Source organism: Polypterus senegalus, chromosome 16, assembly GCF_016835505.1.
Source record: "Polypterus senegalus isolate Bchr_013 chromosome 16, ASM1683550v1, whole genome shotgun sequence".
In the NCBI taxonomy this organism is placed as follows: Eukaryota; Metazoa; Chordata; class Cladistia; order Polypteriformes; family Polypteridae; genus Polypterus; species Polypterus senegalus.
In genome coordinates this window covers 47,692,255-47,704,392 of record NC_053169.1, presented here as the reverse complement: position 1 = coordinate 47,704,392, position 12,138 = coordinate 47,692,255, and positions in this window count along the sequence as shown.

The window sequence follows — 12,138 nt, the reverse complement described above, 5'->3', positions numbered from 1 at the left end:
TCTGTAACAATGACAGGCAGCTGGGAGTAGTGAGCCCTAGTGGAGTGTTTGGCCAACACCCAGGGGCAGATGGTAGTGGTCCCTCCTGCTGAGCGTTAGTGAGGAGCAGGAGTGATTGGAAGGAGGATGGCTCGCCGCTTAAGGTAGTGGGAGTCAGGAAACTTGGGAGGTGGATGCCCCAGCGTGAGCGCCCTAGTCGCTGGGGAGCCCAAGTCTCGGTCTGGTGGAGCCCTACTGAGCCAGGGATCGAAAGGCTCCCAGACCGATGGGAGAAGTCAGCTGCAGGTAGGGTGACCCCCCTAGTGCAGGGCCCGGAAGGGAGAAGCAGGGGAGCCACTAGAAGAAGATGGCACCGGGTTTTGTTTTAACACAAGAAAAAACTAGTAAATCCATCCCACCTTAAATCCCTTAATCCCTTAAGAGGTGTCAACATCGCACCCTAACGTGGGTTCTTTTTCTGCAGTTATATTCTTGAATAGAACTGCACTTGTTCTGATATATTTGTACCTTTTGTGAAAGTGTTTACTTGATATTTGGACTTCAGCCTTCATACATTATACACTTCATGTCGACATTTTGCCAATTATTACTAAAACATGAAAAATGTTTCTGTTTTAACGATGTGTTTACATAGATTGTTGTAGACATGGAACACACATGAAATACATGTGTTCTAAATAACGATATAGTATTTATAAAAGGTGTCATTTTGCTTGAATTCTCACTCTATACAACTCTAAGCAACTGACACGCAGGTAAACAGACTTGAGCTGGGAAAACTGTGTGGCGGTGGGGGGATGTGATAGCAGGCTGCTTGCTGCTTATCGACACATTTACAAGACAAAAGACACTGATAGAGAGGTGTGAAGGGATACTGTATAAGGTGAGACAGATTTACGAGTTTTTTCTTAGGCTTTGGTAATTCTAGTGTTGAAGGACTGCTTCCAGCCATTGTTTTTAACCTCATTTTAACTGGATTTATTTATTGGATTTTAATCTTCCCTTTGTTTTACTGTTTTTAATGGATTATTTATTTAATGACATTTGGAGCACTGCACTATATCTTGAACACTTTTTTTTTTTTTAATAAAAATCCCCTTGCTTCATTGGTGTTCTCAATGTCCAGCTCATCTGGTGATATTACCGACGGTGTTAGGTACAAAAGCTCCCAAAAGCTTTTGAAGTGAGGACCCGCATCGTCACAGGGGTGTATTGATAAAGGGGATTAGACAGAGGAGAGGAGTTAGATGAGAAAGTTAGATTATTGGGTCAAAAAGAATTGTCAGCAGCTTAACATCAGAAAACAAAGGAACTGGCTATTGACTTTCACCACACCAAAGAGCCTCGATGTCTGGTCACTTTACAGGGAGTGGATGTAGAGGGGGTCCACACCTACAAGAACTTGTAGGTCTACATCAATGACAGATTGGACTGGTCTCGGAACACAAAGGAACTATATAAGAAAGGGCAGAGCAGGCTTCTTTTTGTTAGGAGACTGGTGATGAAAGAACAGTGCCAATGTTCTGAATTTCAACTTTTGAGATGAATCAGAATCACAGAATCAGACAAGGCTCCATATTCTGCAGTGGAAAATCAAAATTTAAAGTAATAAATTTGAACTTGGAAACAAAATAGACGTCTACCTAGAACACTTGCATTACAAAAAAAAAAATCACAGTGCATAAAGATATCTAATAATATAACCAGATATAAATGAGTATAATAATAATAATAATACATTTTATTTATATAGCGCCTTTCCCATGCTCAATACCTGAATAAAAGAAGTGATTACAAAAAATCCTGACCTGACACTTAACCAATGACCACAATCTTGCCTTCAGAATAGTGTCCAACAGATAGACCTGCAAATGCTGCAGTGTTTATATAAGCAAAGACAGGATGAAACTGAAATGCACATCCATATTTCAACTCCTATGGTTAACTAATTTAATAAAACATCCTTTTTTGAATTCAGGAATGTTTTTCAAGAAATGTACGAGTTTTTGGCTAAACAGAAGAACACATTTAGTAACAGCCTGAGACAAATGCATTGTTCCAAGGAGTACTAAGTAAAGTAAGTTTCTACCCTCGGCCATTAGCTTCTATAATGAGTCACCCCTCAGCTGAGGTGGTCTTGTTCCCCTTGTGCTGAATGGTACTGAGCTGGTCAAGCAGACATTTTAACAGATTTACTGTGCCAATGCCTGTACTGTAAAATTGTAACTTAAGTATGCAATTCTTTTTTTTATTATATTTTATTAATTTTATTGCAATCCATACAAATCAATCAAGTTTTTACAAAAAAAAAAAAAAATTGAGTTAAGGACAAATCCCCTGAGAGAGAGAGCAAGGCAAACGGTGTGAAATTTAAGGCTTGTAAACATACCTAAATTAATAAATTCTCTGTGCTTTATGAGCTTATTTTAAAATATTACTGATTAGATCCTGCCATGTTTTGAAAAAAGTCTGTATGGATCCTCTAGCTGAGTATTTGATTTTTTCAAATTTCAAATAGTATAACACATCAGTTTCCCACTGACATAAAAGAGGAGAGTGTGGGTTCTTCCAGTTAAGTATGCAATTCTAATCGTTTTACATTTAGTAAATATAGAACCTAAACGTTGTTAATTTACTTACAGATAACTCATGTTGTATGTGTCTTTGTACCTTGTTAGTATACCTAAGGCTATTACAATTCTTATTATTTCTATATTTGTGCATTTTGTTTCTGCTGCTCTAACACTGCAATTTCATTTGGGATTAATAAAGTTTATATTTGTCAACCTATCCATCTTAATGTCAAACTCATAGAAAACTGACTGCACAAGATAGTTAAACCATTTGCACTGGTAAAATTCAAAATAATTCAGAGTTCTAATTTCAATAGATTTATAGAAAGCCATATAAATAATTTGAATAGTGGAAAAATTGTAGATGTACAGAAATGAAGATTTTTGTTTTTTAATGAAAAAGATGAATGGATAGGAGATAGCATGAAATAGTGATATAATTTAAAATGATGATGTCCTTTAAATAGAGTCTTGTAGTGATCTGATGTTAAAAAAAAAAAAAATGAAGGGACACACTACAACAAAAGAGATTTTTTGCTAACATTTTTGTTTATTTACTTCAAAATGCATCTATTATTTATATATTATTAACAAGACCTTCACAAAGGCTTCATTTGGTCTTAATTTTGCCCTGTATGACTATACATGTGACAAATAAAGAATCTTGAATCTCTAATAAAACTTACAAAGCATCAATAAAGGGTTTTTCACCTCTGCAATTCAGCCCACTAAAGTAACTTCACTTTGGAACGGTCAGAGGTGGCTAAGTGAGATTAATTTCTCTTGATATTGCACACCTCATTATAAGATTTAGGAATCCTTCATATTCACATGTAATTTTACCTGTGTATCACAAACTATGAATATTCCACACTGAACAGAAATTAATAACCACTTATTTGATGCTTTGTACATGTTAGTAAGACCAGAAGAAGCATATGATAGGATCTTGCTACCTAACAGTATATGAGAGACAGATGCATTTTTACAGCACATAAACTAAAGTGTTATTGATTGTTCTTCCAGTTTTTACTTTTTTAGAAAAATCCTTTTGACAAATTATTTGCACTGGCTTTTAAAAATAAACACTAAGAGTACTTAGATTGTCAAGAAAAACACTTATTGGGGGAATATGTGCATGTATCCTTTGAAATCCAGAGAATAGTGATGACTTTCAAGGGAATTCAATGCATTTGCAAGGCACTCTATTCCCCTTTTGTTACATCATTACTGAGGCTTACTAGGAAATCTTCTTTGACAAGATATAATTGCCTATCAAGATTAGTTCAACTAGTTCAAATGCACCTGGTGGCAAAAGGTAAGCATGCTGTAGTTATTTATATGTGGAATGCTTAATTGAGCAATTGTTTTGTAGATCACATTTTGAGGCTACTCACAGCAAAGCACAAGAATATCTGACGGAAACCAACAGACAGCTAATATTAGACAAATATTTTTCTTGCTTAGTGAAGATAGTAATAATTACTGAGGATGTCAGTTCTGTTCAGTATATTTTGCAGAGGCAAATGTATCCACACACAGGCTTTTATAAATAGCAGATCCATCTGCTACCTACAGTGCAATCAGGACAATTTAACATGCAACATATTTCACACAAACTTAATCAAAAGTCTTCATTTTCATTTGTTATCTGAATGAATATTTCATATCTAGTTATTTTAAGACAGTATTAGCAATGGCAATCAAAATGATTGTTAACCTTTTCACTTGAGCAAATGCTTAAAAATAGAGAAACGACACAACAGTTTTCTTGAGTTAAAAATGGAAAAGTTTTAATTGTATAGTAGGGATAGTAAACAGAATTAAAATACTGCTAGAATGCTCACAAAAACATACTTTATCCTTTTTTTTTTTTTTTTAATTAGTCCAGAGCAAACAATGAAATATAACTTTGGGAAAAAACTAAATGTAGTCGTAACAGGATAAGGCTGATGCAGGAACTATGGGTAGTTAACAAAATACATGAAACAACATAAGGGGAATACATTATGTTTAAACAAGATAAGTCAATTAAAAAAACAAAATTTAGCAGATCTAATTGTTGCTGTTGGCTATCATTGCTCAAAGAAGAGATCTCAAACATCTTTGAGATTGTTTTATCACGTTTGGCAAGAGATTTAGCGATAAAGACCACTCAAGTTGCTCATGCTTCATGGGTGATGGTGGTTTTAACTTTTGTTAACATCAGAACAGGAGAAATGGAAATCATTAATTAGGAACAAATGTGTTGCTGGGCAGAAACTTCTACTTACACTTAAAAATGCTTTTCTGTGGGTAAGTGGGTCAAAGAACATGATCAGTGGTCTAGTGAGCTGGGGGGAGAAAGTCTTGTTAGATTAATCATCTTTTCTCTTGTTCTCAACAAACGGATAAGTATATGTGTCAGAGGGGGACATTTTTTGTACACTGGGTGGTTTAATTCTCACATAGGCAAAGGAACATGTACTGTAAATATTACATTTAAAACACAGTAGATAAAGAAGCAATAGGCACCCAATGTTGGGACTGGGGTGAGAAGTTAAAAGGCAAATTTCCTGGGTAATCCTTTTGCTGATTATTGTGATGACTGTGTACAGGATAAATCTATTTGCTGTCTTGTAAAGATATCACCGCTTTGAAGTTTTAACAGCTTAAATATACAAACAATACAAAATTGTGATAAAAGAACTGCTACTTCCTTGGAAAATGTTTGTATTTACCTGACTTAGAAATGAACATGTCTGAGAATATTGGTTTCTAATCAGCATATGTGTACTCATTGATAGTTGGTAACAATACATTTTGTTAACTTGTATTCACACTATTTGTTAAACCCAGGAAATTTGGATGGGCCATTGTTTAATCCATCGTCCTGTTGATCTAGGCAGGAACTGAAGGACATTAAAACTTTTAGGTAGGAGAAGGTAGGGTGAGGGACAGTCCACTGAGAACGCTGCCAAGGTGCTCACAGGTAGACAAGGGTACATGGCTAGTACGATGTGGGGCACAAGGACGGCAATACTTACCTCCATTGAGGAAGAGACAGCTCCACAAGAAGACGGCTGTGTGTCCAGTGAGAGAGGGAAACCACATGAAAGGACCAAGCAAAGCTGGTGGACGAGAAGCGAGACGTGCCTAGGTCGCAGCAACACAAGGAGCCCAGAGTGAACACAGTGCATCTGTGGACAGTTGGATAATTAATTGTTGGGGTAACATAATGCGCAAACTGGACTCTGCAGCACCACTAAAGGTTGTATCCTCCACTTCATGTTTTTAACGAACTTTTAGAGTGTGGATTGTGTGCTTTTCTTTTAAAAAAAGGGATTTTTTTTTTCCTTATATTGTTAGATTTTTTTTAGGTTCATTTACCATTTTAATGTACTTTATATTGTCTTGGGTAATAGAAGTTACTGTTGCTTTTCCTGAAATTACTGTTGTGTCTTTCATTGTGTGTTTACTCACCGCCCAATTTAAAGAAACCTGTGTGCTATAATCGGTAAATTACAAAAGTGCTCAGTCTCTTAATAACACTGTGGTGTATTTTAACGGTGTCACATATGTGTGGAGTTCACCGTCAAAAAACGCCTACAGGTCTGAGATTTTTGTCTTTTTAGGCACAATGAAGTGTCCAGATAGCCTCATTACTCCACGGGCAAAAGTGCCCCAAAACACCTTGATGAAACACAAAACTTGAATATTTAATTTAATAAATGAATAAAGAAATTCCAAAATAACAGAAGATTCTAAACTCTCAACAATTAAACACTTAAACACAGCTGGCAGAGGTCCCCAGTACTCTGACTATGTTTGACTTTTTTTTGACTTTCCTTGTTATAACTGACTGTGGACCCTCCAAATGTTTATTTTCTCCAGGGATGGAATTGACTGGGGTTTTTACTTTCAGTTTCTTCTCCTCAGTTGTCAATTGACCATATTTCAAAGTTAATGTTTATGAACTGATACTGTTTCATTTAGAAAAAGCTTTGTTTGTCTGTGTATAAGTCATAAAGAGTAATTTGTAATTGCCCTTTTCCTGTGAACTTGTTACAGTATTTTGAACCTGCTTTCAGTGAAGAGTGCTATTCAAGAATAAACTGAAATGAACTGAATGTCACAAAGAAAATTGTAATAAAAAGTACATTGTTACACTGCAATGTAATTTATCTTTGTTTTAGCATGGATAGTCAAGACTGTGTGACTGAAAAAGTTCTCACCCCTTAGCTGTAATTTCTTAAACAAGTATTACAAATACATTTTTTGTTATTTAAACCAAGATCTTGATATACAGTGAAAACAATCAGAAATTGTAAGAGGTCCGTAGTGGACTTTCATATGCACCTCATCTTGTGTCAAAATTAGTGGTTTTCACGCACTCAGTATTGGAAGGTTGCAGGGTGTTAAGTTAGCTATACAACAAGCAAGAGGCTTCTCTTAAAATAAATGTTTTCTTCATTGTCATTTTGTATTTCCCTGAAATCACTATCAAAATACATTTAATAATAATATAATTAAAAAATATGAAATATTCTACAAAGAAAATGACTCCCTAGAGCCTAAATTAATAAACCACAGCATAACACCCATTTAACATTCTTACCCAGTTGTGATTTAAGATAAAACAAGTAATTTGATTGTCACTTGCTTATTGGTGTGCTTTTTAACTAAATATATGTCAAATACAACAGGAGAACCAATCTAGTCTGGAATGAAATTTTTAATAAGAAATGTAGTACTTACCATTCTTGTTAATTCCAAATAATAAATTATCATAGGAGCCACAGCCAAAGGAGGTGCTAAGGTTAACAATTAAACAAATAAAAAATTCTCTTTTGAAAATATTTGCCATTGAGATGAAAGTGGAGACTCTGCAGGATGAAAATGATATTATATTATAGGAGTCTATAACTTCTCTTGGCTTGTATGTCTTAGTGTGGATGACCTACTCTAAAGCAATGCTCCATTATCTGTTTTGTAGCTGCACTGAATTTAATTATCCAAAATAAAAGTACATTCTTTAGAAAAAATCATTTGACCTTACTGTATCTTGATTCCCTTTGTAAATTTGTAGTCTTCATTTGCAAACATTTCTATTGTGTCTTGGTTTTGTTAGTAAAGTCCTAATATAAAAAATTTCCATCTTAAATCTGCTGCCACCTCCAGTTACTACCATGTTATAGGGTGAAGTAAAAAAATATCTGAATTGTTTTTCTAAATTTTGCCAGTTGCATTAAATTAATATTATGGTTGTCAAATTATATTTACTTATTTGACTGGACACCTTCATCCATGGTGACTTACAGAATTTATGATACAATTGATTACATTTCTTTTGGTTTTCCTTTTGGAGCACAGGCAGGTCAAGTGAATTGCTGATGGTCACACAGTGTCAATAGTGAGATCTGAACCCACAACCTTAGAGTCTGAAGGCCAAAGCCTTAACCGCTATACCACACTGACTGCCTGTATTAAGTAATTAAGAATTGTATCATGCATTAGTTATATAAATCCCATGATTCCTTTACCTTCTTCTTTTATTATTAGTTTACAGTCACATTTATTATATACTCCCAAAGTTAATATCACTCTTTTCATCCAAAATAAGCATTAGCATCATTGGGCTTTCATTATACACACAGCTCCTTTCATCTGCCATCCTATCAAGTGTCACACATGCACGTCAGAGGGTCACAATCTGGGTACCTCCCAGGTATGTAACAGCACTGTGGGCTGAGAGGGAGCACTGCCACTAGCTGTGTTGTCTTCCTTTGCCTCCACAGAGCAGAGAAACTGCCCAGTGACAGCAAATGACTCCACCTCAATATCATAAAATCCAAGGAAGCGTCACTTGTTGATTAGAGAGCAGAAGAGATGGGGCTCCTGCAAGTCCAGAGCAAAGCATTTAAAGATGCCTTAATTGGCAATGACCTTTATTTGTTAGAACGGCAGAGGTCAGCATTTTTTTGTCTGTATTTGTGCCATCAAGCACTGTTTCATTTACGTTGCAAGTGAACGGGGTAAGCCAGGTGGGTGGCCCAACATTTATCTTGTCTTTCAACCCATCATTCCCTTGAATGACCACACATGATATCGAAAGATACCTGGATCTGCTGGTAGTATGCATGAGAACTTCTACTACAATTTGACCAATATCTTGTAAATTGCGCCTCAAATCAAGGCAGGGGTTTGCCATTCAGATCAAAGACCCAAAGAAGAGCTGGCATGTCATGGATTCTTTTAACACTTAACATAATTATTTTTCTGTTTTTTTTATTTTGATATTAATTCAATTTTTCGATTATGAATTAGTCCATATTATAGTCTGAAAGGATACTCATTTTGAATCTTTATTAAATTCTGATCGTACAATTACTCAGCAAGATAAATGCTTTTTTGTGAACCATAAGGGTAAGATCAAGGAGCAATTTCATTTGGAGGGCTTAACCCAATGCCAAGAATTTGTCATAAATGTGAGCACATGTTTTGAAACTTCCAAATCTCTGACAAAAAAGCTATCTACAATTCAAGCTTAAACAGAACATTAATTCTTTATATTACTCAGTTTAACGTTGTCTGTTGCTCAAATATCACCCCTTGTAAACATGTCCTGTGAACCAGTCCTGACAAGATTGGACTATCCTCTTGCTGGCTGGAAAACCTCTCTTTCTATCTCTGCTGACTCTTGGAAGTCTTCTTTCTATAGTGCTGGTCACCATTTGTGTGTTGTAAGCATATTTTGTCATGCTAAATCCAAATATGTAGTCAGATTTTTTTTTATCAGGCTTATTTTTTTTGAGGTACCACCATTATATTTTTATAATTTAGTATAATCACAGGATAAACATATTAATAAATACATAATAAAAAAAAATAAACACAGAAATGGAGAATCTTGGCTGTGAACACAATGTGGATTGTGTTTATTGACTCCTCAAACGTCTGCTTGAAAGCTCCCTTTCTCCAAGATGGAAATACATTTCCTTGTGTACCTATAGCACATGCTACAAACATGAAAGAGCATAAAGAGAACATGAAGTTACTTTTTGAAAACAAACAGTATCAGAAATATAAAAATGAATATTTATGTGACTTCACAGCTTCCTGGTTTGCAGTGTAGTTACCCCAAATACTTTTGTTTGTTGTGTGAGTAGGACAGTAGGGACAAGATGAACCACTGTGTTGAGAGGGTGGCCATAAAGGAGCCTCACTTGTTCCAAGAAAGAAAAATGTGGTAAATAGGCCACTTGTTAATCTTGAGAATGTGCTCCAAGTACAGTAGTCATTTTTCTCGTTCACATTACAGGTAACATACATATTGAGGTAATTTATTAAAACTACTTCTTTGTTTATTCTGCAAATTCTATATGAAACATAACATAAAATTTTATAATGTTTAAGACACTATTGTATTAACGTTCTTGGTTATTACTTAAAATTCAAAGAAGTGTTATAAAAATTGGATACACTTCTAGATTAGTTCACAGTAAACTCACCTACTTGAATTTGTTAGGAGTCTTTAAACATGGTAGCATTATAAAATCAGGCCGCTGCTCAGTCTTCAGATTTACAGCCATGAGGAACACCTCCAAAGCAACAAATGCAACTGCTTACATGTTTCATCTGCTGTGCTACTTTCCTCCTGTGTGTCATAATTTCTACTCTGCTCCATTCATTAGTTTTATTATTTATCTATTGTTTTTCTGTTAATTCATTGACATCACAACATTACTAATTTTCAGTTTAGTTTCCAAACATTGCCAACATTGCATGTGTTAGTTTTTTTATGGAACAACCATGGTCACTAGAAACCTTCACATTGCAAGGCAGGCAATGCATGTAATGGCAGCTTACTTTATAAAATGCGATATGGTTTGAAATGTGTGATAACTTTGTTGAATAATAAAGAAAAAGCCTAGTGAAAGTACTTCTGATCAGACTTCTACTTAAAAAATAGTATCAACACTAACTTTGTTTTTGCTTCAGATTTAATTAGCTCCATTAAACCTGAAGATTTGTAGTTTCATAATCATGCCCTTCGAAACGTCTGACTATCCTTCTATAATGCCTCTGTATCACTCAGTTTAATAAAATAGTCCCTCAGGATTTTTTTGAAAAAATACCCAAAGTCACATCACCATTCACCTGTAGGGATCATGTTTGCATGCTTTATTTCATACTCTCTAACCACAGCCATACCACATGCACTTCAGAACAGGTAATCCACCTGAAGCAAAGCATGTTTGAGTCTGGCCAGTACTTAAATGGGAGACAAACCAGAAAAAGCATGGGTTGCTCCTGGAAGAGGTGTTGGTAAGGCCAGCAGAGAGCATTTACCCTGTGGTCTGAATGTGAAAACCCAATACCCTAGTGCAGTGACAAGAACACTGTGCTGTTAAAATGGCGCTGTCTTTCAAAAGAGACATAAAATCGAGGTTCTGACTCTTTGTGGTCATAAAAGATTCCTGGGCATTCTTTGTAAAGAGTAGGGTATCCTGATGTCTTTGCTAAACTGTCTACCATGGCCTAGTCATTCTGTCCCCCTTATTATCCCCGTCTCTAATTGACTAACTTTCTCTCACCCCTTCACCACTAATAGCTAATGTGTGGTGAGCATGCTGACGTAAAAATAGCTGCCTTTGCATCATCCAGGTGGATGTTACATATTAGTGGTGGTTCAAGTGGCTTCCCACTTACTATGTAAAATGCTTTGAGTAGTGAGAAAAGTGTTATATAAATGTAAAGAATTATTACTATTAGGGTTAGTATAGTGTTTCCAGAAAAGATCACTCTAGAAGATAAATGCAGGTGCAGATACAGAGTCCATCACAGCTTAAATTGTATCTGTCTCTCGATACTATTTTGTGTACAGCATTTTATGGGTTATTTCATGGTTACTGTGTTATAAAAATTGCATATTATCAAAAATAGTCTTTTGTTATGAACATTTATGTTATAACGTGTTTTCTGAGCAACCCCTAGTGAAAGATTACAGTTTTTGGTGGTTGTGGGATCCCAGTTCCCTATTTCCCATGAGTTCAATGTATTAACATCCATGTTTACGACTTTGCATCATTACTTAGGAACATAACACCCTGTGAAGATTGAGGATTGACTGTATATAATTCACTGCACAAACTGCTTACAGTGTTCAGAAGTAGAGTTTACTTAGCTGAGGCCAGGAGCCTCCTTTAGCTCAGGCTGATAACTGCTTCTGAGAAATATTGTAATCTGGGCGTAGTGAGTTCATGGCTGGCTGCCAGCATTTACCACAATGCAAATCTGTGAAATGAGATGGCTTGTGTTGTGAGTTCGGCAAAATACTTAACGTAGTCGGCATTCTTTGTACTGTGGAGGGGTGAAATATGCAGGCGGAGGTTCAAAGTAGGGCAAAGGGGGCTGAGTGAGAGAGAAAGCTCAGCTGACGTCATTAGTAAGAGCTCTGTTCACCGTTTTCAGAAACAGTGTCTAATTGGCCAAAACCAGGAGACTCCTTTAGCGCACAATGATATGAAATTGCTTTGGGCAGCCATTGTAATCCAGACGTTGCTCGGTTGCGGCTGGGCTCCAG